Source organism: Stegodyphus dumicola, chromosome 10 (genome assembly GCF_044657685.1).
Source record: "Stegodyphus dumicola isolate Sdum_Otavi_A_Nest chromosome 10, ASM4465768v1".
NCBI classification, from domain to species: Eukaryota; Metazoa; Arthropoda; class Arachnida; order Araneae; family Eresidae; genus Stegodyphus; species Stegodyphus dumicola.
The window spans coordinates 115624602-115651657 of record NC_140777.1 but is presented as its reverse complement, the minus strand read 5'-3'; the positions used below and the strand labels follow the sequence as shown (position 1 = coordinate 115651657).

At 32.1% G+C, this 27056-nt stretch overlaps 1 long non-coding RNA gene across 3 annotated transcripts in view; it reads right to left on the bottom strand.

Moving 5' to 3' along the window:
• LOC118197765 (uncharacterized) overlaps positions 1–27056 on the bottom strand; it is a 75703-nt gene that overhangs the window by 15088 nt on the left and 33559 nt on the right. The window contains exons 1-2 of one of the 3 annotated variants that reach the window (XR_015043507.1): positions 18809–20323; positions 11736–11972 (exon numbers count right to left, since the gene is read on the bottom strand). The exons of 1 other annotated variant lie outside the window; for it this stretch is intronic. This is a non-coding gene — a long non-coding RNA (uncharacterized LOC118197765). Of the gene's footprint in view, positions 1–11735; positions 11973–14642; positions 14919–18808; positions 20324–27056 lie in introns of those variants that run through there. One more of the 3 variants, XR_015043506.1, reaches the window with a different exon arrangement.

Sequence of the window (27056 nt, the reverse complement as noted above, 5' to 3'; positions counted from 1 at the left end):
ATTTTGGCTCTCTAAAATTTGATCATGGCCATCATGTGAGCATGAGGCGACACTGGGAAAGAACATGGTAAAACTTTCTGAGTTCTTAATGAGTATGTATGTTAGTGTTACAGTAGCTTTAGGTGGAAAATAAGTACGTCAATATCTTGGAAATCTTTTTTTTAACTTTGAATATCTCTCTGATTTATTTGATAAATGGCAGCATTAAGAGAACTTTGCGGCGTCGGTGTAAATACACTGTGCTTTTACTATAAAATATAATTTTGCATTTAGTGAAATTAAGGTGTATCTATGATTTTCAAGGGCAAATAGGATAACTTCCGTGTATAAGTACAGGGACCAGAAGAACATACAAATGTTATAATTCGTACTTCTTACGAAGCTGAGTTCTTTAAATCTAAAACTGCCAAAACATAAATATTTGCATCATTTGAAATATTTTAAATTGGAAGCACAGGTCTACAACCAATGATTGGGAAAATAAATTGCAGGCAAAGGCTTATATGAACATAACAACATATATATATAAATTATACAGAAAATTTTGAATCAACAGGTTGTATAACAATAACCTTATCAGGTTCAATGTTCCGTCTTACTTTCTTCGGGAACATGCAAGGACCTGACTCGGAACAGAGAGCTTACTAAAGCTATGTTCAATAACTGTGGGAAGTAGACAGGATACACAAGAAGGGTATACATAACCCTTCATTTTTCTCTATTTACAATAATTTCCGTACTTCGGAATACAAAGACCCACTACTTGTGGTCTAAACGTAAAAATATAAAAAATAAAACTAAACTCCAATTTAACTTTAAAATAATAAACGTGGAAGATTGGCCTTATATTAACAGGAAGCCGTATGTAGTACAGAGAACTGTGAACACTACAATACGTTTAAAAATTATCAAGAGGATTAAACCTCTGGCCTGGAAGGCAACCAGCAACTGAGTAAAACTTCTAAGGTAAACGGCCTGCTTCGACTAACTGCTTCCTCTCTCTCGCTTGGCAAAAAGCCACCACTTGGCGCTCACCAGACAAACTTTGCATAAATACGTTAACGCTTTTAATTCTGGCCGGAAGTAGAAAATAAGAAGTGATAGTAAAGATTTAAAATAAAATAAACGTTAGTAAAACTTAAGATCCTTACAACCTCTTTTGCTATGTGAGTTGCATACATGCTGTTGAAATCAGAAGTTACATATTAGATATCTGTGTTTTCTCCCCTAACTAAATGCTTTCTTTATATTCTGCTGGATATTTATTTAAATTTTACCTTGAATACTATATTTATTTTATGTATATCTTAAGATGTGACTGAAGCCATTTTCTTGCCATTGCTTTTCTAATAATTACAACAAATGCATTATTTTACCTTTTCTGTTATTTGAAACCAAGTAGAACAGTTACAAAAGTAGACTACACTTTACAAACCTGGACTTGGGAGCAGACTTAGCTATTTGGCTGCATTCTTCTTTTTTATGATTTATAAGGTTTTACAGTAAGCATTACTTCTAAGACTAACTTTTATTACTACGCTGATGAAGCCTTTCGAGCATTGCACTTGAAGCTTCCCCCATTTACCAGAAGACAGTTTTGTCTCCCAACTGCTATCGTGTACGATCACTTGTTACTTCTGTACCGACTACCTGAAATATGAATATTCTATCGTTATAACCCCTCATGAAAGCTAGCCAATGTTCGAAAAGTCATCCATTATTCGATGGAGGTACGGCAGTCAGCCTGTGTGTTTTTGAGCACCTGGTATTTTTTTGTTCGTTAATGAAGATTTTTTCAGCCCACTTTAGGTGATCCACAAGGAATTACTTATATGAAAGTAACAATTACTTATTAAAGTAGCAATTGCTGGACAGAGTCTTCTTCAGACCATCTAAAGCTGGGGTATTTCTGAAGCTGAATCTTTGTATAATGGTCTATAGCTGTCAATCGAGATCGTGTATATGCACTAACAATTAAATACAATTGAAAAAAAACGAAAAATTCAGTTTTTAGAGATGTTAATTGGAACAGTTATTTGCAAATAAGGCTATTATGTCTAAGTAACAGGAAGTAAACTTGAGTTTCTCAACGATATTACGATGTAAAATGTTTAGGACAAAATTTATATTTTTTGTATTAAAACAAATATTTCGAAAAGTCTTGTTATCTACAAAGTATTCAACGTCTGAAAGTTTTTTTTTTTTTTTCTACTACGCTATACAGCGTAGTAGAAAAGTTCTACAGCGCTATTTATAACCATCGGCTACGATTACAATTATTTTTGTCTTTGCGGTCGCATTCTTAAATTATTACTCTAAATATATATATATATATATATATATATATACATATAACTGATATTCTAAATAATAACCCTTTACGCACTAAAGGAAAAAAAGATGTTGCAAAAAGGAATCACTAAAGAAATCGAATTTAATGCACTTCCGTCAGATGGGAATATAAACATGCATCCTAAATCATGAAAGTTAATGGAATTGAATTATTAAATATTTCTTTAATGTTTTAATATCTAAAATGTGTTTCCTTTTAAAATAATAATATTAATAATATCAATAACAACAGCAACAAATAACGATGTTTGAAAAGAGCTGGACACATCAAGTAAAACTGAGTGTAAGAAAAATAACACTGACCGACTGACGTGGATTTCTGTTTCAGCAGAACTGCTTTCAAGTATTCAATAATATAGCTTTCTCGAGCTAGAAGTAAATGAAAGATAATTATCACGAACATATTATAAGTTTGCAGATTTTGCGAGTTACAATGCTGTATATAATGTAGGAAAAGAGAAACGTAATCGGGAAAAAGAAGCAGGCGACATCATCTAAGAAAGTTGTAAATAAAAAGACTACTATTTATAGATAATTAGGAAAAATAGTTTACAGTTTCAATCATTGACTTAGCTAGAAATAACAGCATGAATGTCTGTTTCTACTAAAATCAACCCAAAATTTCATCCGTTGGAGAGTTAGATTTTCTTAAGGCCTTTTATATGCATAACATTCTGCCTAAATTGTTCTAAAAATCTGCCTAAATTAATAGCATAGAATCTAATTAAGATTTCCCACCTATGTGCAAATAAATCACTTGTAATTTAGTTTTCGATCTCTAGATCAGATTTTATCAACCGGTGGTACGCAGGAGAAAAATAGGTGGTACGCAAAGAAGCAATTTTTTTTTTAACTATTAGATTTAAAAATTAAAACCCCAACATCCCGACTGAGTTTCTTCTCTTACACTCCTAAATGCGATCTGAAAACTTTGTTCAAGAGTGAGGGTTCAAGAGTGAGGGTACTTTGTCGTGGTGGTACTAAAGGTTTTCAATTTTTGTTTAGATGGCACACGTTAGTCAAAAGATTGAGAACCGCTTCTCTAGATGATAGTAGTTTCTTCTCCTCTTTCCATTACTTTTGATTTCACCACTAAAGAGGACGTTGAGATCAATTATTTGGCGTTTTTCAAAATTTGCCAGTATTTCTTATTCTCTATGATACTTATCTTCTATTTAATTGTAACTGAAGAAGGCAATAGGATTGAATCGCGTAAAATCATTCTGAAACTGTTGGATAGGATACTATTTCATATATATTTGTTTGTTCCATCTTTGATAATCAAAGCTCCATATATATATATATATAGATATAGATATAGATATAGATATAATCATCCTGCTGCTTTTTCTGAGGAAGCTAAATATACAAACAAGGAGCGGTTCAGCTGAGAGCGAAATGTCTTTTTGACTGTAAGGCTTGACATCTATGCTCCAGACTTATAAACAGTGCCATTTTTGCTACTTTAGCCTCAACCACTTAAATTAAAATAAGCTTAGACTGTGCGGAAAGTTTTATTTTTTAAGCTGCTCCGGCAGCCGTCCTGCGAATTTGCTTACCAGCGGGCTGCACTTATTGGTACAATGTACTTTCTCCGTCCTTCCAATACGCGTTCGTGGTGTAGCAGTAGCACACTCGCCTTATATTCGAGAGATCCAGATTCGAATCCCAGTGCGGACACTGCACATTTTTCATGTTTCCTGCATCAAAAATCCTTATGACTCAACAGTGGTATCCGAAATAAAAAATGGCGGACAATAATTCGTCATCACCAGGATTTGGCGATTGGAACCCCCCCCCTAAGGTACGTAATTTCACTCGCATTTAACTTAGAACTAATAACTAATAAGTTGGTAACCATTCAATGCAGAAATAATGTTTTGTTTTCAAGATAACATTCAGTGCAATATGAAGTTTTAAACGTTTTTGAGGGATGGTAAAGAATTTTTGTCTTAAATTTTTAGCATTAAATGTATTCATCATTAATCACTCAAAAAAATGTATATTTTCAGTAGCTTTTAAATATAAAATATGTTTTAGTAATAGCATTCCAAAACTAATGATTAGTTAACTTTGCGATGAGGGAATTCGCCTTTGCTGACATCCACAGTTGAGATATCGTTCAGCAAACATTAGGCAGGTAGGTAGGTGATGGAAGGCGGGGATACCTGGTGGCTGCCAGTGGTAAGCAGATATATATCCCTCTGCACTTTATTTTTTTTACTATTTTTATATCCGAAAGTAATGGATTTTTTTTCTGATGCAAGCGGAAGTAAACACGTTGTTTGTCCTCATGATCACTAAATGGATTCTGAAGATTTACACTTTACAGCGTAAGACCTGTATAGCCTCTATTGACTTAGCTTCTGGTATTCGATAGGAGTTGCAATATAAATTACATTTTCACAAATGGTGTTTGCTCAAAGAAAACTTCCAGAGTTAAAAAATATGTTTTTAAATCTGCGAAACTATATTTACTCTAATCCATCGAATAGCTGTAGGTTCTTATGTTAAGCAGAAAAATATGTTTTAGTAACTTTATTGTGATAAACTGTTACTTACAAATTTCGAAAACAGCTCCGTGGTGTATGTTATTTGTAAATGAATTTCATTAATTTAGTGTATTTATTGTGCTTAATTTTATAGATGAATATTAAATGGAAAAGAGTATATAACACTAAAAATAATGTAAATTTCTAAAATTACAAGAATGATCACTGAGGCATTCTCTGTTGACTTCTGCAGCGGTGCTTGACAGTTCACATTTAAGACCGGCAGTGAGGCATGCCGTTACTTTTCAAAACAAACTTCTAAAATGTTAGTAATTTTAATCTAACTATTTTTATAGTTAGATATATTTTTTTAGTTTTTGACTTTGAGTCTCAATCACAGTTGATATGCAATAAAGTTTAATTTTCTCTTTATGAAAACAGTTTTGATTTATGTTAAATATGCTTTGTATAATTACACCATTTCCAGTTTCTTTCCAGATTATTTTTTTACACATTCATAATTTGATATGATAGGTTGTTATCAGTGAATAGTAGAACCGTTTTCCATTTAAGTTCGCCCAACGTGAATGCCACCTACCTGCAGTGCAAGGTTCACAGGTCTGTTTCTCTCGGCTTCGTCGAAGATAAAAGGTCTTACGCTTCATAGCGTCGCTTGCATTGAGCTGTGGTATTTCTGGCTTTTACTTATAACGAATAGGATTTTATTATTAAATGGAAAGAATAATAATACTGAATATTTTTGCTAATCATGTTCTGTGACAACTTTTCGCAAGATCGCAATCGTCTAAAACTTAAGAGTGTTGTTCTTTAAATGAAGGGAGAAATTGCTCTATAAAATCAAACTAAAAGAGTCCTTCTAGCAAGTTTTAATTTTCAGCTTTCAGGTTCAGTATAGGTACAGTTCAGGTATAATTTCTTGTCATAATTCGTCTATATGTGGTGAAACATTAATGAATATTTAGTGCTTAATTGGTGAGGTAAGTGTCCGAGGAACTCATGAGCATATCATTTTACATAATGACATTTTTATATACATCGAAAGATATATCCTGTGTTCCTTTCTGTCTTCATCGCTTTCAGTTTATCTATTAAACACATGTTTGTCAAATATAAAGCTGTTAATGCTTTCTGCGCATCAATGATTGCCTATTTTAAAGCTGTGCTAAAAATTTTGATTTTTTTTAAGAGTCCATAGGACTCATCTATACATTGATTTTCTATATATAGATTATTGTCATCTATACAAGAAGTTTCAACAAAGTAGTAAGAGGTCAATTTTTCAGTAAAATATTAAACACTTTTCATTTGACATCTGAGATTTCCTTTGACATCCAAAGAGAAATAGCAACTAAGAATTTGAGAAAATTAAAACCAGAAGTGAAATAAATAAAGTATTTGCCTAATGTTTACATATGTAATAAGAGGGATTAATAAACCATGCAGTTTTGTGAAGAATATTCTTTCATGTTGCAAATCATAATACATTTTATAGAAATTTATCAGCTAATTTTTGTTTATTTAATCTACTTTTATTCTCTGAGCACGTAATATTCTTTTTTTTTAATTTAGATGAAAACATTGTAACATAAAAAGCTCGAGCACAGAGCTTTTAAATTTTCTTTAAGTAAATAGCAAATGATATTTTAAGAATGTAGGCAAAAGTTCTGTTTCTGAATTTAATCAATCATCTTATTTCCTTAAATAATATTAAAAAAAGAGTCAATTGAAATTTTGTAAAGTCTTTTATTTTGACATTTTTTAAGTTAAAACATTTTAAATATTAAGATGGTAAAGGATTTTTTTTAAAATCTATTTCTGATAAAAGACTCTAAACTTGAACCTATCTAATATATCTATCTAAATATTTATAATATGTAAACCTATGATAAATATAGCTCCGATATGTAAATATAGCTCCGTATTTTTAATATTAAATTCTTCGTTTTTAGATATTTACATAAAAAACACTTACTTTAAGATTGTGTGCAAATTTTACAGACTACAACGCAAGATATTTTTGGAAAAATTTATAAAAATTATTAAAATAAATAAAAGTTTGAATTTTATGTGAAATAAACTTGAGTTTCATGTTATGAAAAGGGAAAAATTTCAGTCTACTGGGAATGGAAATGTAGAACTGTATCCAGCCCTTTTTTGACTCACTCTACATACAGAGTGATTAAAATGTCTTAATAAATTTAAGAATCGGATTCTTAAGTTTATTATTAAACTTAAGAATCAGATTCTTAAGTTTATTAAGAAAGACATACAAAAACAATGCTTTAAGATTTAAACTTAAGAAAGACATACAAAAACAATGCTTCTTAGTCTAGGTGGTGCAGCCTAACAGGAGACAACCAAACGTAATACTTAATAATGATAAAGTATCTTAAATTTCGAGTACTTAAGTAATCATACCCGAATACTTAAGAAAACTTCGTTGATGCCGATTCTTTATTATTGATAATTTTCTTTGAGTAATTGTCTTAAAAGAAAAATGTCTCAGAATTTATGAGGAAATTGAATTGAGGAAAGGAAAATTCAATTTAAATTAAACTACTAATATTAAGCAAAATGTCGGATCACTATGGGGCTGTAGTTACAATGTATCTTGCTTAAACTTATTGCTTTATGGTTACCTGATTCGTGTCTCAGTTTCAGTTAGCTACATTACGTTATGATCACTGTTACAATTTGCTTTATGTCCGCGTACATCTTCGCAAAGAAAAAACTCAAGGGTTAGACGTCATTGTAATATCGCAATTTTGAAACACTGGTAGAAAATAAATCTGTACTAAATACGGCGTCGTTTTGAAACTTCGTCTCACAAAATATCGCAGTAAAAAATCAAGGAATTACAATTATTGCATGCTGATAACATCGTATTTAAGTATTTTATCAGTAAAAATGCTTTGAATGAATGAAACTCAATGACTGGTGAGCTCAATAAAAACAGTTTAACAGAACAGCAAGAAGGACACCTACATTCAAAATCTGGAAATTAAGCCTATGTATACGAATTGCTACAAAATTTATGTCACTGTTTAATTAATCTTTCTTTAAAAACGTATTAGTCGTTTTTCGTAAAAAAATAGTACGAAAATTATTAGAAAGAAGATGATGAGTGATTGCATAAGGTTGCTTACGGTAAAATTGTTTTAAGGAACTATCAAATTAGAAACTAATTTCCTTTCATACCTATAAATACTCTTCTTAATTAAGATACATTTTCTTTGCTGCAATTTATTAGTCTTCTTAAAATGTCGTTCGCATTTTCATGCACAACGTTTGGTTTTTAATTTGCTAGTTATGCGGAACCTGTCAGGGGTAGCTATCTAATAATTCATTGCGAGAATATTGAAAGATATTGTTTAATTTCCCCATCAGACGGTAGGGAGACTCAAATTTAAAATTATCTCTAGAAAGTTTTTCTTATTTAAATTATTCAGATATGAATAAAAAAGAAACACGCCAATGTGACAATCAAAATCGCAATAACAACCTTCTACTTAGCATAAGTATACTAAAACACTCAATCGATTTCGTGGGCAGCTAAAGGTCCCTCCTCATCAGGAGAACGAAATTACTAAGAAGGGAAAAAAAGAAGAAAAATAAAGCATGGGCAAAGGGGTCTCAGAAACACGAGGTCCTTATCAGCACGCACGTGGTTGTACTGTCGTTATATTTATACACGGTCGTTATTACGATTTTGATTATTCAGATATATTTTATTCGGGAATTTTGAAATATTGCTTCCATTTTTAAAATGTACAGCGAATGACCTCCAAGACAACCACCTCTAAAACTGATGAGAATACTTGCGTGCATTTATAAACCATTTTACTAGTATTCAATCTTACGCACATTCATGCTAGTATTCAGTCTTATTCTATAAGCGATCATCTTTAAAGTATCTTAAAACCATTCAGAATCATGGGTGGTAGCATAAGACAGTGTTTATTATATTTAATTCTCTCATTTAGGATTTTTACAATTTTAATTTAGTAAATGTTATTTAATTTATCAGATATTTTTATTTCAAAAAACTGTTTCAAACTGAAATATTAATCTCGTGATGACATCATCTGCAGCCCAGTAAACAGTAGTATTAAACATCACTTTCTATGATGTCTATGCCCGCAAAACAAAGAACAAAAACACCTTTGGAGGATTCACTGTGTTTTTTTCCTTTAAATATATTCCTTACATGCGTGGAAAAAGTTCTTAGAAATAGAAAAATCCCGGAAAACTTGCGTATAGATCAAGTTTTGTGTTTGAAGAGGATCGCTCATCAGGATATTCATCAAATACGAGAAAGCGTCCTTTATGAACTTCTCCGGGCAAGCATCCTTCCTTTTAGCATTTATGACGCAATTTCGAACCTATAATTAAATCCATTCCTATGAAATCAGGCTGCAGAATATTTATTTTTGTTTTTTCACTAAGTGGGTTGGAATTTTAATTTTGTAGTTACTTAAAATAAACATTTAAAAAAAGATAAAAAGGGAAATCCGGATATACGAATTTCAGATAACGAAACGTCGTTCATTATTCGAAATTTTCACAAGTCGAAACTTTTTCCCTCATTGGCGTGTGTGTGATTATGGCAAAGCCTCGAGGGCTATCTGCCTAAGAGGAGGGGTGCCTTCGTGGAGGACTTTCTAAGAGAAACTGACTCGTATACACGTTACACATGGGGAAAACCACAAAAACGCCCATGCAGCCAGCCCGTTCATGGGATTCGAACCTCGAACCGAACTACCAGTGTTCAGCGATTTTACCGCTCGGCCGCTGGTGGACCCTTTTCCTTATTGGAATTAATATAATTAATCCTTTCACAGACCACATTAATCGGTTACTTAAAATCTACAATACTGCCTTTAGCCCAAGTTAATGACAAAAAAAAATATTGGAAATTATTAAATCTTAGATATACGCTCCCCAGAATAGCACAATAATTAATAGATGAAAAAGAGGAAAATTTTAATTAATGCAAGCGCATCCGTACGAAGTAGGAAAAAACATAAACGGAAAGTGGTGAAGAACAGAGAAAGAGAGATGTTTTTGTTCGGGTGAAAGTTCCTTTTTATAAAAACATCCAGTAACTGTTTTCATGAGGCATTTAATTTAATCTTTCCTTTGTCTCTCAGCGACACTCGAGACCCACTGGGCTTCTGTTTCACTTAAAATTTGTTCGAAATGATATATGATTTAAAATGTTTCTAAAATGAGATCTGACATTGTCACGGAAAATGCTTTGCTGTAATTCGCTGCTGTTTTAGCGTAATGATATCATAACATGCAAATTTTGCCTCTCATTTTGCACACATTTCACTGAACAAAGAATTCGAATTAATAAATTTCGGAATAAATTTGCTACACATCGCCTTTTGTTGCTGCTTTAGAACTTGCTGTCATTCTTTCTTGTTGAACTCATTTGAACAGTCCTCTGCTAACTTCTTAGAGTCTGCATTTTAAAATTTTCTAGGCCATGGTTTTGATGAAAATATAATAACCTAGATAACAAAAGAATTCGTTAGTTTCAAAGAGTTCACAATGTCTGCATGCTACCCAGTCTAGCCATAATTTCCTCTAGATGGAATTCATGGCCCTGTAAATCTGTGGCCTCAAACTTGCAATTCCGAAGCAATTTTATGTGGCCGTCGACACGCTGTTGCAAAATTTGAAGATTTTAGTTATTTGAAATGTGAGCTTATATTAGTTTTAATTCCCTTAAAAATGGACATGAATAACACATCAGGAATTCAGCTAATTAAGCTACAGTGTGATATTCAAAAACTTGAAGATACACATTTAACTAAATTTTATCGTACTTATTAAAAAATGAATGAATAACCTGAGTTACGAATTTTTCCACTGAGAATAACCGCTTTTTTTGGGAATATATTTATATGCGAACAGCTTTTATTCACAATTTATTTACAATTGAAAATTAAAAGGAAAAACCCGATTACCAATGAGCATCCATAATTCGGAGTGAAGATAACTTCTCTAGCAGACCTTATCAGAATCGAAACGTCATCAAGCGTCAAACTTTAAAGAAATAAAAACCTTTCTAATTATTTGCATACAAAAGTATGTATTTTTATTTATGCTTCGAAAACATTATTAAATTAGAGAAAGAGATTAGGTTGTCATTATTTATTCTTAGGTTTTTATCCCACTTGTTAAAATTTCTCTGAAATTTTAAAAGATTTTTAAAATATATTTATTTTTAGTTTAAATTAAAGTAAATTATTTAATGATTAATTAAGCATGATTGAACTAGTTGAAAGAAACGTTATTTTAAGAATTTAATGTTTAGCTGCCAATTTATTTGAGTTGCAAAGTGTAAATAAGATAATTTCTTACAGGTACCAAATTTTGGATTACATATAGAAAATAAATATAGATTTGATCTGTTTTCCTTCACAATATATATTAGTATTAGTATTGTTTACGTAATGATACATTACTTACACTGTGTTCATGCCGTGAGAAATATTTAATAAGAGAATTTAAAATTTATCTAAAACAATTTTTATTTTGTTCGTAAAATATTCCGCTTTGTTTAAAAAAATTCTAGCCTGTCAACTGTTTTTAGATTATGCATTCGGTGCTTATGCAATCTGAGTTTGAGACCACTTCTCCTAGGCATTTTAATGAGAAATGAAATATATTAAAATGATATTTCCAGAAATCCCTGAATGTTCATTATAAGGCATAGTGTACCTCAAAACAGCTATAAAAATCGTATGTTGCCGGCTTAAGTGTTATTACCCGTTCGTCATCTGAGACATTTTTCGTTCAGATAGTTAATTCATGAATTGCATTGTTAATAAAATGACGCTTTCGTGATCCAAAGTTCACCTGCATGAGTACCGAAGTTCTACTCTAAATTGCTACAGTTTTTTCAAAGCAACATGTGCAGTGGTTAGCCTCGCTGATTGCCGTGCCGAAGAACTCGGATTCGAATCCAGGGGAAAGGATGGATCCTGCTAAATGTATAGTGTCGGTGCGGCATGGTGGCACACCAAATATACGACGAGCCGAAAGTCCTCTCGTGTGTTTTGGTGTGAGGGGTGGTTCCAAGGAGACTCTCCGATCCTGCAAGAAACACAAAGAAATACCTATATACACAAAGAAACCTACTATGAAAATTTGTTAATTCGAGTTAGGGAACGGAAAATATTAAAACTATGTTTCTGGAAACATTTAAGTATATACACTTTTAAATACCTGGTACAAATACATTTATATTTTTGTTATTTTTAAATTTTAAAATTCTGCTGCGGAATTGTCTTTGTTTGAATACCATATAAATTCGAAATTATATGGTATTAAAACAAAGTTTTAATACATGTATTTAAAAATTGGAAAGGCGTGAAAAATGTAAGTTAAAAATTGGAAAGGCGTGAAAAATGTAAGTTAGAAAAAATTATGGTCTAAATTTTCGTTAACATTATATTATTTTAAAAAGATACCTTGTATTTATAACTTTGTAATTAATCTGCATATGTAAAAAGGATTAAGCGAAGCTTCACAAAGCAGCTTTGCAGTAGAGGATTGATAATAATAGTATTACTTTGTATAAAAGGAGGAAGAGCTTCGAAAATACATTTACGTATTTTTACACTCAAATCAAAGGAAACGTTTTCTTAAGAATTTTTTTTATAATGCATGAATAGTATATAATATAGTATTTTAAACTTTACATATTATTATCAGACTTTTGACTCTGAAAGGCTAAGATATTTTTTAATATTAAATCTCGTACCTATTGTACGCACATAAGTGATAAAATAGCGCATTGAATCACATGTAAGATAATTTTGTCATTTTTAAAGGGTTTTTGAAAAGACAAAAAGAGCTTTCATAGTAGGTTTCTTTGTGTATATGAGTCTGATATGTTAAAGATAGCTGCAGAATAAAGAATTAAATAGTATAAATCCCATTGTTTTAGATATAATTAATTAACTAGTCCGCCTTTATTTTGTGAGTCATGATACAAACCTTAAATTATTTTAAAATATTTTCTTAAGTGCTGAACGCTGCCCATATACAACTGGTATGCTTTTAGTAGGATACTGACGGAAACTTAAACCTTTATCCGGCTGCAACTATATTAAGATAGCTCAGTCCTATTAAAATACAAAGATCTTGTTAAATCAGATACTATTCCTAAGTATAAATGAATATCTTGAAATTATTTTCTCAAATTAATTAAATTCCTTTCCTGTCTGCGCTTCATTTTTATATGATAAAAGGTATCTTCATTCAATGCCTAAACTACCTTGGTATCACTAATGTTTCACAACTTCTAGAGTAATGAAGAAAAGTTCCAAAGAGCATATCTTATAATTTTTTATACATTCCATGAGCTGTAAGTGCTCTGAAACAGCAGCAAGAATGTTGATGCTCTCGTGCTGATGTGTTTTGTTAACGAATAAATCGATTCTTACATTGGTGCTTCACGCTGTTTAATAGAACTCTGATGTATTTCGCAGCAGTTTAGCAGCATTTGGTGATAGATATCCTTGAAATATCTCCAAAATAATTTCACCATTTCGTGTGTGAAGTCGTAAAATAAAATATTCTACACAATTCTAATTATTTACTGATAGCATCGTGTTCAAAATTATAGATGCGTCCTGTCAGCAAAAGTTGTTTATGCCCCCTTATGACAATGGCTTTGTTAACGAAAAATAAGCTTAAAGATAAAACTGAGGCTAGAGGTGTTAGACAAACAAGGCGCACGCCCATAAAGTAACAAAACAAATTCTTACAGATAAAAAAAGATTACCAACCTTTCAAATAGATTTATCTTCTTTAAAATTATCACCATAGGAGCCTATACAATTTCTTCAAAGTTTCTTCAGATCATCGAAAGACTGTTGATAGACGTTAGAACTAACCGTTCTCAAAATAATCGTAAGATTTGAAGGGCGCCCTATCTTCGGATCATTTTCAACGTATTAAAGGCGATAGAACATATTATTTTTTTTTCTTAATACCAATGCATCACCATATACTGTTCGAATCATCTCTAATCTTTCGAAAGAAAATTTACTTAATTTGAAACAAAATTTAATGTTATAATGGTATTCCATCTCGAAGCAAATTTTTTTGTACAATATCTTCTCAGTAACTGAAAATGACTCCGGCGTTTTGTATGAAAATGACAAAATAGTCAGTTTAAATTGGCCGCCTCTCTTTCTAACTATATATTTATTTTTCACTTTTGTATTTTATTGTTTGGTCTTTCACTTGTCTGGTTACTTTATGATCGCACCTTGCATATTATCTACTAATCACAAAAATGGTTAACTTTAATACATCTGTTTCCCGTTCTAGCTCAAATAATATCTACAATTTACTCCATGAATATGAAAATATATTCTGTTACATTTTCTTTATTCGCTTACGTTGCATTCTTTAGTCTCTACATTCCTAAATGGGAAGATTTCCATAAACTTGAAAATGTTAACTAAGTAATTTATTAATAATTTTACATATCATTTTAAGGACGTAGAATGTTATTGTAAATTAATTTAAAACATGTTGCTATATTATTATGCAATAAATTTAAAACCTAAAATTAGAATTATATTCTTCAAGCCTTTTACCAAAAAATATTACAGTAAATTATTGGTTATACATGTGCAGAATATTCATTTTGTATGTTACCCGAAATTTATGCATTGTTAACCGAAAATGCTCTTATAGTATAACGGCCACAGAGGCAAGGAATTTGTGATTTTTTAGAAAGATACTTACATGGTTGATGCACTGAATCTTATTGCTAAAGCTTGAAACGTTTAATATTAATCCATAACAGGAAAAATTGAATATAAAAATCGTAAATTAAGAGGCCTTTTATCGCTGAAGAATTAGTAGCATTTAGCACTATTGAAATCATTTATTGCGTTGAAGGTTTCAAACATAAGAAAACAGAATAAGAGAAGAAGGGTTGGAGAGAAACAAAGCAATGGAATGCATAGGCTATGTCAGAACAAGATTTCATGATGTAGTAACTCAAGGAAGAAACATTCTAGAATACTGAGCAAGAAGAGGAAAATGAAATAGCATCAATGGCTACTGCGGGGGTACTGGTAATGTATAGACAAGCTTCCTAACTATACAGGTGATCAAATTGGATTCGAATTCCACAGTACTACAAATGTTCACGATATTTGCTCACAATCAAGTAGCGTAAAAAAATCTCAACGTAACTCTTTTATTAGCCCAAATGGTGCTATTATTCTCGAAATGAGATTTTTGCGTTAGTTAATTATAAATGGCGTCTTACGTTTCATATTCCTGCCACAAAATAAGATCGCCTGTATTATTTTTAAAGAAATTAAATAATAAAAAGTCTGCATGTATGTATGTATGATTCTAGCATGGTGGAAAAACGATGGTACCTAGAGCCATCCAATTTCGAATAGCGTAAGCCAGCCGAAGCCCGAATTTTGAATTTCGAATTTGTTTTATTATTTGTTTCATATTTTGAAAACTTTTGACTAATAGACTCAACGATTTCAAAGAAACACTGTTCAAAATAGAAAAAAAATATCTCCAGTGCACAGAACTGTTGCCATTCGAAAAAAATGAGAGATATTTATCTTTCACTTTTAATTAACAAATCGTGCCATCATTTTGCCATTCAGTAAAGCCTAAAATACTCTCAAATTTAATCTGCTTATTGAGTAATAAACTAAGCGATAAAAGCAATAAATACTGTTCCGAAGAATATATTTATACCTTTTAACGCGATTACTTTACATAAACATTAAGATTATGAAACGTCTAATTAGAAATATTCCATTTTACAATATCAAGCAATATTTATGAAATTACACTAGCTGGTCACATTAAAATGATTACATACATTGTCTTTTCTCTGATAACTATTTCAGGGGGCTGGCCGCTCCAGCGGCTAGTTCTTAAAGAAAGAATATAGTGGATATAAAATTATACACGGCAACCTCTAACACATTATCGGGAAATCTAAAGATATTCGTATGTTATCTTAAAATATTTTGTGATTTTGACTTGGAGTTGAATTTTATGGGGCATAAATGCGAAGAGTGTGATGTTTAACAAATAAAGTTAACTCATAAAAGGTTAATAAAAAAATAAACAAAATTTTTGTTTTTACTCGGAAAATCGAATATTGATATCATAAACTGAGAAAAGACTGAAAAAAATATGAAAATATTATGCGACACTTAAGACTGCATCGAAAATTCTAAACATATACTGCAGTGCAGCTTTTAAAAATTTTGCGTTTTCGCTCTTGAACCGAATGTTGCGTAAGTGCGAAGAATGCTTAATAATAAAGCTAAAAAGACAAAAAAGGAGGGGTTGACAGAAGTGAGTGCAACAGCAGACTGATAAACGCGATCTCAGCAAGAGCAAAAAAAAAAACTTTGCAAAACCCTTTGTGCGACCGTTCAAATAGAAACCTTTCAGACTTTTTATTTACTTATTTATTGATTGATTGATTGATCAAATAAAACATTTCTGTATGTTACAGTTTAACAAATTGAAAATGTCAAAAAAGTGCTTGAATTATATTGTTGCGAAATCCCAACGGCTGAACGATGAGATAAATAGCTTCCCCACAAAGCGGCGTTAAGGTTGCCAGAAAATGGTAGGGAAAGGCAGAATTTGAAGAGAAATCCCCATTTGCCGATAATTGGTGACAAAATTAGCGATGTGGCATAGGCCGAGCGAGAACTTTCTAAAACGCATTTAGTGGTTTTTCTAGGGAGAATTCTAGAAGGCAGGCTAAAGCTATCTGTACCCTGTCTTCAGAGACTGTGTTAACAAGTAAGGTTGAGTGCGATCGACATAGTCCAGAGCTATACTTTTAGTGCTTTGCCGTAAAGCTGTCTTTCCCGTTACAGAGTGAAGGCTGCGTTACTGATTTTGTCAGAGTACTTGTCGTAGTTTATCGATGAGTATAAATGTTTTTATGGAACTGTCCTGTGTAATAGTACATATTGGCGAATAAATTTTGTTTTAATCCTTCATCAAGTGTTACCATGAATTACTCCAAATCCACGAATCCGTAGAACGCAACAACTGGTGTCAGGAGTGGGGTTTGGAAGTGAATGCCAGTAACCTGCCTACAGGTTAAAGCTATGGCGGACAAAATAAAGACTCTGATGAGCTTGTTAGTAGCTGTAAAAGGCCGGAAAAGAGGTGATGAAAGAAAGAAAGGAGGAGATGAAGGCTGAGATCAAGAGCGAAATAATAAAAACATAAAAGACCGACAAAAAAAGCTGCAAGGGCAATTCCAATTCATGGAAATGGAGCAAAACAAGATTAGAAGCGATATCGGGAAGCTTAGACAATAAACCGAAGCGAAATACATGAACGAGAGAGAGTGAAAGAAAAGTTAGAGGAAGCTGGAGCCAAAATAGCAGGTTTGGAAGAAAGGTTTGAAGAAAAATTGAGAAAGTTCCAGAAAAAAAGCAGAAGTTTTGACCGAAAACCGAAATTGAGCCCCAAAACGAACCTTAAGGTATTGCCAGTTTCTTCTCATACGGTAATCAAACCAAGCACATACGATGGAAAACCATGGAGTGTATGTAAGACCCAATTTTCGGTATGGTGAAATCTAATAAGTAGGACTCCCACATGAATGAAGAACAAATAACCTGATGGGTTCAAAGACTCCAGGAAAATGTCTTTGAGATAAAACATCGTAAATGCTCCTCTCACGAAAATGCAGATGCTTTATCCAAGAAGCCTTTTGTTGCCCATTGGAAGCATTGTCCAAGAGCCGAGGCTAAATACGGGTTGGCGAATCTTTAACATCCGCAAATAATATTTTCAAAGTCAGCCGATCCAGACACGTGGAATGATGAAAAAGTTAGAGAAGACCAATTCGGGGATCCTGACATTATGTCAATAATGCAGCTTAAGGAATCATCCACTATAAAACCCAAGTGGCAGGACATTTCCATCTTCAGTCCTACAACTAAAAGGTACTGGTCTCTCTGACACTCACTCCACTTCCGAAATGGAGTCTTATATCGATTACGGGAAAGCGAAGATAGAACTAAGAAGAGATGGCAGCTGGTGCTTCCTCAAAATCAATTACCTGATGTTCTGAAGAAAACACAGAGCAGCTCAACAGGAGTGCATTTCGGCTATATGAAGAAAGGCTGCAGCGATATAACGTAGGAGCGCCTTTCGAGCGAACTGCCCTCGACATATTTGGACCTTTACAGCGGACCACAGATGGCAACAACTACATCCTCGTTGTCATCGATTATTTTACTAAGTGGCCCGAAGCGTATCCGATTCCAGACGAAGAGGCTGTCATGACAGCCGAAGTTCTTTTACAGAACTAGATGTCCAGGTTTGGAACTTGCCTCCAGATTCATTCTGACAAGACAGAAACTTCACTTCGGCTGTGTTCAACGGACTTTGAGACTTATTGGAAATCAAGGAAACGCTCGCAGTTTGATGGTATGGTGAAAAGGTTTAATCGTACAATCCCGAACCGCCTCTAATTTAATTCGTATATAAATCTAGTTATATTTGTATTAAATTAGTTAAAATACGTTACTATTCTTTCTTGTCGTTTAATGCTACCATTCAATTAACATTATCAAATAGCCATGTACAAACGTGATCTCATTAAACGGCGTTACCGTTACTATAAAGCTTTCATGAATAAGTGCTTTGTATTTGAAAGAGATAAATATGCTATGATACTTATTATTGATATCTTTAATTTTAAGCCAAAGGAGAAAATCTGAGAAACAAATAGATCATTTTAATCTAAGTAATAAAAGAAATTATACATTAATGAAATAAATTTGTGTGCTTGCCAAAAAAGCAAATACAAGAAACTCAGATAGCTTTACCAAATTACAAACAACAGAAGGATTACTCAAAAATAAATTACTGGACTAAATACTTACGTTATAATTTCTGTTTGTTTGCGTTTAGTTGCTAAGCACATGAAAATCATCCTCAGAGACCAGAACTTTCAGCTATCTTGTAATAGCTTAACTTCTCCTTGCATTAGCAACATTCAAGTGATCCAAAATTTGAGAGCTAACACAGGGTATTAACATATTGAATGGGACAAAAAGAATAACATACTACAAATTTTACAATTGACTATTTAAGCAGAAACAAATTAATTCTGAAACCACAATTACAGAAGTTTTATCTGGAAACAGAAAAAAAATCTTCCGATAATGAAAGCGCCGCTAGATGCCCTGTTAATCAAAATGGCGGCATCTTTGTAGGAGAAAGAGTATTGTGTTTTGGAATACGCTAAAAAACGAACCACCGCATCATCACAACATTGAACGGTGGGTGAAACTGTTTCAAGACACGGGCTACTTGTATCAGAAACCGCGCCCAAGACGAAGAGCAGCCAAAACGGAAGTGGTTGAAAAAATCCGTGAAACATTTTTAAGAAGTCCTCCAATCAGTGCGTCGTGCGAGTTCTGAACTCTATGTATATGCCCCATGTAACGGTGTGGCGTGTGTTGCGGAAACAATTCTACGATTCCACCCGTACACCTTTCACATGGTGCAGGCGTTAACAACTTCCAACAAACCATTGAGTAAAGCTGTGAAAAACTGAAAGATAAAGTGAACGTAGATGCTTTCGCGAACAAACTTGTGTTTACGGATGAAGCTACATTTGACGTTTCTGACAAAGCTAATCAACATAAGTTGCGGTTTTGGGACAATGAAAATCCACATGGTGCAGTGGAACATGAGAGTGGATTCCACAAAAGTCAACGTTTCCTGCGCCATTTTTAACTGTTGTGTTCTTAGTCTTTTTTTTCTTCTTGTGAAATTCGATTTATTGGTGTATTTACCAAGATATGTTATCAGTGTTCTTGTTTAATCAGTTGGAGAAAGCGGTTTCCAGTTTCATTCTGCACTAAGATTGTACTCCATTGTAAGGATCTTAAGATTTACTAACGTTTATTTTATTTTAAAACTGTACTATCTTTTCTTCTTTTCCACTTCTGGACAGAATTAAATGCTTTAACTTGTTTATAAAAATTGTACTTGCTAAAGCCCAAGTATTTAAGTTGTGGCTTTTTGCCAAGAGTTAGAGAGAGAGGGGAAGTGAGCCGCCTTGCCACTGCATTCTTACGAGTTTTCAATCAGTTGCTGCTTGCCTTTAAAGCCAGAGGTTTAGTCCTCTTGATGTTTGAAAACGTATTGTAGTTTCAGCAGTTTGCGTACTATCTACGTAACCTTTTAAAAAGGCCAGTCTTAGTGTTAGGCATTTGTAAACTAATTCAAAGTTAGCTTTAGTTAGAGTTTTAGTTAGTGGTTTTATATTTTTACGTTTAGACCACAAGTGGTTGGAATCTGTATTCCGAAATACGGGAGCACCTGTAAACTAATATAGAATAAAGGGTTCAATACACCCTTCCTGCTTGTGTCGCCTATTCCACACATACTCGAACATAGCTTTAGAAAACTCTGTTCCTATTTAGGATACGTAATGTTTCCAAAGCAAGTCAAAAGACATACAAGTTCTGACAGCATAACATTGGCATAAAAACGTACGCAAGTATCTGAACGATAGTCTACGCCATCGCTAGACTGGCCGTGCTCAAACAATATGCCATTGCTTTGTTTGTGACGGAGATCGCCAGACCTTACCTCTTGTGGTTTTTCCGAAGGAATTTTTTAAAGACAAAATCTTCGTCCCTCCATTTCTCTAACATTTTCAGTAATTGAAGCAATGCATAACTGAGGTGCTCGAATCATTAACAAAGGATATTCTGTCACGAGCTTGGCAGGAACTGGAATACCGTATAGATATTGTGTCAACGAAGAGGCACACATAGAACATCTATAGAAACTTAGATAACTGTAATTTCACTGTAAATTTGATTTATGAAAATAAATTACAGTATTCACAGGTATGCATTTTTTTGTCCCATTTAATACGAAACACTCTACTTAGACGCATCAATGAATATACGCATTTTACTGGTTTGTCGTTATTGCCAGCATTCCTAATGAAGCCATAGCATATTTCGCATTTAAATCAGATAAAAAGTTAAAGGGTATCCACAATGCGAAGAAAATAATTCAGGATAACTATGGGCTGAAGCGTACAGTGAGCGGCGGACGACCATATATATGCGATCAGAGAGGGCCTTTGAAAGACCGTTTCTTAAATATACGTACACTGCGAAAAAAAAGGGTGCATTTCTATATCTCCCGTTCTACTGGGCCGATTGACGAAATTCAAATTGCGTTTTTTATGTCTCGAAAGCGCAGTTTAGAATATATATATATATATATATATATATTATATTTATATATAACGTTGTTCTAATACAAGTATTTTGACACAAGACTGAACTTTTTCTGAAATGACCTGCCAGTTTTTTTTTCCATATTTTGATTCTACGACTCAAATTATACCTAAGTATTGAATTTTGTAAAATTTTGTGCGAAATTTACGGAGAAATTCAAAAATTTATCTTGGCGCAGTTTTTTTTTCAGTTTGCGCCAAGAACCATTCACTTGGCGGACTTCTTAATTTATAGCAACCTATTTTCCTTTTCCCTTTATTCACTGTACACGAGCGGAAAAAGTTATCGTTCATGCTTTAAAATAATTTTAATAAAGGGCTCAAACCATATTTGGCATTACTACCGCTTATAACAGATATGCCAAATTTCAAAAATCGCCAATCTGTTAATTCATGTACATCTTAGAAAATTTTGAATTAAGAACTCTAATTTTTTGCAGGTGTGCCTAGAAATACATCTACTTTAAGATGATGTTAAAAATTTTATAAAAGATTTATAAAATCTATTTAAAAATACAATTTAATAAATAAGTCATAAAAATGTGCGAATTATATTTGGTGTGGTGTATTTAATTATGGCAAAGCACACGAGGGCTATCTGCCTAAAGGGAGGGATGCCTTTCGTGGAGGACTTTCTAAGGGAAACTGGCTCGAATTATATTTGGATTCAGGCTACATTTCGAATTCTGGAAGAAGGAATAAACTAAATTTAATAAAAAAAAAAAGAGAGATTGATAAATATATATCAAATTCAATTAACATCGAGGAGCTAAAATTTTGAGAGCTTATTTTTTGAAAACTACTCGTGCGATTTTTAGAAAACTTGGCAGTTTGGCATAACTTGAATCTTAGAATCAAAACATGGAAAACAATTGGCATGTCATTTCAGAAAAAGTCCGATTTTGTGTCAAAATAACTATATTATAATAACGCTATATATAAATATAATACATATCCTAAGTCGAGTTTTCGAGACATGAAAACACAAGTTGAACCTCGTCAATCGGCCTAGTAGAACGAGAGATATAGAACTGTTCCCCCCCTTTTTTTTGTTGCGCAGTGTACATCTAGGAATATAAAAAATTACGAATTTAAATTGTGTTCTGCATTGAAAATGTGAAAGTTTGTTGTGGGAATGGACTTTCAAGAATCAGTTCCTAACTTATATTTGGCATTAAAGACCTTTCGATACTGCGTGTTTCAGCTGTTTCTTGTGAGAAAAACGTTTAAAAGATGACGTTGATTAAAAGCTATCTTCGATCGAACGTGAGCCAAGTAAGAGTTAATGATTTGGCAGTTCTTTCCACTGAAAATGGAGTGGCAAAAAATATTAGTTTTGATGAATCTGTAAACCGGTTTTCTGAAGCGAAAGCTCACAAAAACAGTTTTAGCTTTTTTTATCAACAGAATATATTCAGATATTTTTCTAAAACATCAAATTAGCAGATTAATAAGCTTTTCTAAACATGTTTGCCTGCTAGATTAATTTTTTGTTTTTGTCTTAAAAATTTTTGTTTTCTAAATCATTTTAACAGTCTAGTTTTACTAAAATAAATGCAAATGATATATTTGTGTTGGCATTTTGTATGATGATCATTCCAGTAAGGGGAGCAAAGAAATTTCCACCCCGAGCCTCGGCAAGTGTAGGTCTGTCACTGACTTGTGGGGTGATCAGTTTATAACATTGTTGGCAACAAAATATCAGTATTGGTTTCTAGTTTGGTACTCATAAAGCTTCAAACATTAACTCTATTTATTTTAAACTGATTTCGCAACGCATCTGGATTATAACTATATTTTCAGAAACTTTGATTATCATTTTCTTGTCGACGAAATATCTGCTTTTATTACAATATACTATTTAAAAAAAGTATTTATTCTTATGACTAAACGAAGTAAAATTAAAACTAAAATTAATTAACTTCTTCCAAAGATAAACGAAGTTCTCACAGTTAACTCACAAATGATTAAATAATACAGATAATAATAAGCGCAGTGATATAAGCATTTAACTAATTTTAGAAGTTAGCAATAAGAGGTATTATTTCTAAGTAAAATATTTTTCGACAATTGTAATATTTTTTTTTTTACTTTTTTGAACGTCAAATAATATAAACAGGAAAGCATGAAAATACAATTAAATAAAAATATTATACCACATCGAACTGAACAAAATTTTTACTATATTTATGATATTTTACAAAAATCATTAAAATGTTAAATTGCAATCCGAAGTTTTCAATTCCAAGTTCATTATTATCGTTTTTTACTTCCTTGTACGAAGTAAAGGAAAAAATTGTAATCACGATAAATTCCGTGTACCGTATTTCAACGAAAATATCCATTTTCACCACTGTGGAATGCAATTTAATGATGTTTTTGCGTGACACCTGTACGTAAGGATAGAATAAATGCCTTTTTCTCACCAAACTACTTATAAAATTGATTTAAAACTGATTCAGAAGAGAAGTTTTTCGTGGCGCCTATACGTACGTGCGTATGTATGTATGTATTGTAATGTATTTTGCAGTAGTTGACAAAATAAAAGATAATCTTCTTAGTAAAACATAAATTTTATTTTTAGTTTATGGAGACAGATAATTTGCATATAGTCTTTTAGTTACAAATGTTTCATGCATCTACTAGCTAGTAAAACTTCAGAATTCTAATTTTAAACAATTTCTTACGTTGCTGAGCAAAGGTTACGTCATACAAATATGGCGTTGCTACTTCAATAATAAATATAGTTATTTGTTAAATAACAAAATATTTAAGTATGTATGTTCCTCGTATAACTCAAAAACGAATAGCCTGAGAACGTTGAAATTTTATATGTGGGACTGCTATAATATGTCGATGTGACCTCCCTTTCTTGGTTGCAAACGGCCGCACCAAAAATATATAAATATGTATATATATATATCCACTCTGTTACTCGGCTGAGTAATCTCAGTTTCTTTATTCTTATATGTTTGTAGTATTTTTTGCTTTAAAAATGATTGAATTATGTTGTTCTTATCTTCCGGTTAAGGTTTTTATGTCTGTAGTTAAACTGCATGTTATAGTTATAAAATTATCAACAATTTAAAAGTTGTTTCAGTGCTGCTAAACCTAATTTTTTATCACAGCAGCCATATTTGTTTATATTTGAAACTTAGCAGAGTAGTGGATTTGTTGCCAATCTAGAGAAACTAAGCTTCGCAATAAGAAAGTAACGTCTTCTTTTATTATTGCGAATTAAATTATGTTTAATACATTCCGGAATTATTATTTAAGTTACTAAACGGTCCCACATATTGACTTAGATAGCGTCCACAACAAATTAAGTCAGTTTCTTACGCCTTCAGTGTGTTTTTGCCGAGTGAGACCAAAAGTAAATTTTCAGTTTTGTATACCGAAAAATCTGCCTTCTTGCCCACTAGCCGAATTGCTTGTTTTTGTCTAGAAACTGTAATTTTACTTGTAAAAAAAATTTTTTTTAAATTGTTTTAACTGTATTTTGTGTTTTGTGTTTTTCTATATCTTTCAATTTTTAATACAGATATTTTGAGTTTTTATGTATTTTTCTCTTGTCGCGAAGTGATAACTGAATTAATTGAATGAAAAATGTATCTCTAATGAAATTGTAGGAAATAATTCTAAATGAAATGAAGGAACAATGCGTATAATTTAATATTCCGTACAAGGAAGTCATGTGGTGTACACATCAGATTTTTCTTTTCCTTATTCTTAGTTTCTATGTAGCTGAATTGGGTTTTATATTCTTCAAACCGTAACTGTTGTAATAACCAAGTATAAATGTTACTTGGTTTCTCTACCATTTAATGTATACATAAGATAATAAATACGAATTAATTTAGCTTAATTAGTGTTTAATATTCTGCTAATTTTATTCATTCATTTTGCATTGTAAATAAAATTGGCACAAAATTTATTAACAAAATTTAATATTTAATTTTTTCCGCATTTGAGATTAATTTAGTTATCAAAAACATACTTGAAATAAAATGTATCTGAGCGTCGTTACAGATTTGATTTGTGGCAATAGCTATTTGCAATCGTATCTTTTTTATTTAGCGCATAAAAAAGATTCCAAAATTTCAGTTACATGTAAAAAACAATATTGAAATATATGCCATTTAGAAATAAAATTAAAATTACGTTTCCCATGCACTATAAAATTTATGAATTTATTAAAAGAGAGAAATTATTTTCCCTCTATTTAAAACTCTAACTGTAAAAACATCAAATTTTTAAAGTCATTCTTATTAATTGAACAGAAGCGTAAAGCATCTTCATTTTACTGAAAACGTGTTGTTACTTATACCTTTAGTTAAAAACTAATCCTACGGGGAACGAACACTAATATTACTTTTACATGATAATATTACATGATTTATATTCAAAATCATATGCTTATGAACCGATTAACTTATGCATTATAAACAGTGATACGTTTTTATTCATTATAATTTGTTAATCATATAAAGAGAAATGTATTTAAATGAGTTAATTCATTGGAAATAAAAGTAAATGTAAAATATTCGCGCACAACTGAGAGAAAATTCGGGTCGTAAATGATCGCTTCTTGATGAAATTGACCACTTAAATAACTTGGTTCATAACTATATGGTTCTGATTCTGGTAGAAATGCAGTGGGACAATGCAGTGGACCAATGTTTACTATACGTTATGTAAATATAGTTCCACCACACTTCAATCTAGAGAAAACCCATAGAGAAACTCCAAATATGTTGATATTCCAACTTCAATCTAGAGAAACTCCAAATATGTTGATAGTTCATAACTATCAACATATTTGGAGGAGAGGAACTATCAACATATTTGGAGTAAAGAATTTTGAAACGAGTGATTTCTGTGAATAACACTGCGTACGCTTAAAATATTTTTGGATTTTCTTGGCGCACAAGTATGAAAAAGCCTTTTTTGCTTCCCAACAGTGATGGATATCCTCCTGTACAAACACCAACGCAATTTTCCACAGCAAACCAAAGCTTTCAAAAGCGCTAAGATAACTTTTCCTGTTATCATGATCTTCAAATCTTTGCAGAAATGATAGTCATTCAAGCATTTTTCATCTTTAATAAATTGAATGAAAGTAAGGAGTTGCACTTTTCGATTAATTCATTTGATGCTTCATAACCGAATATTTTCGTCTTTACACTTTTTTCGAAATTGTTGAAAAAACAGGTTCGATGTTGAGATAATTATTTTTTATTTTCTTTGCAAAAACTAATAATGTTTCCAAAACGTTAATCTGTCCTTCGTAATAAGATCTAGATTTTTTATAACAGTTCATATAATGAATATCAATTTCTGCATTTTTTTACTTGATATATTTACAGTGCTCAAAACCTCGTACTAGACATTAACTAAACAATGGAATTTAAGTAAACAAAATTTTGGAAATTAAACCATTGGCTTCAGTTTGTAAGGATCTTAAGTTTTACTAACGTTTATTTTATTTTAAATCTTTACTGTCACTTCTTATTTTCTACTTCCGGCCAGAATTATAAGCGTTAACGTATTTATGCAAAGTTTGTCTGGCGAGCGCCAAGTATTTAAGTTGTGGCTTTTTGCCAAGCGAAAGAGAGGAAGCAGTTAGTCGAAGCAGGCCGCTTACCTTAGAAGTTTTACTCAGTTGCTGGTTGCCTTCCAGGCCAGAGGTTTAATCCTCTTGATAATTTTTAAACGTATTGTAGTGTTCACAGTTCTCTGTACTACATACGGCTTCCTGTTAATATAAGGCCAATCTTCCACGTTTATTATTTCAAAGTTAAATTAGAGTTTAGTTATATTTTTATATTCTTACGTTTAGGCCACGAATAGTGAGTCTTTGTATT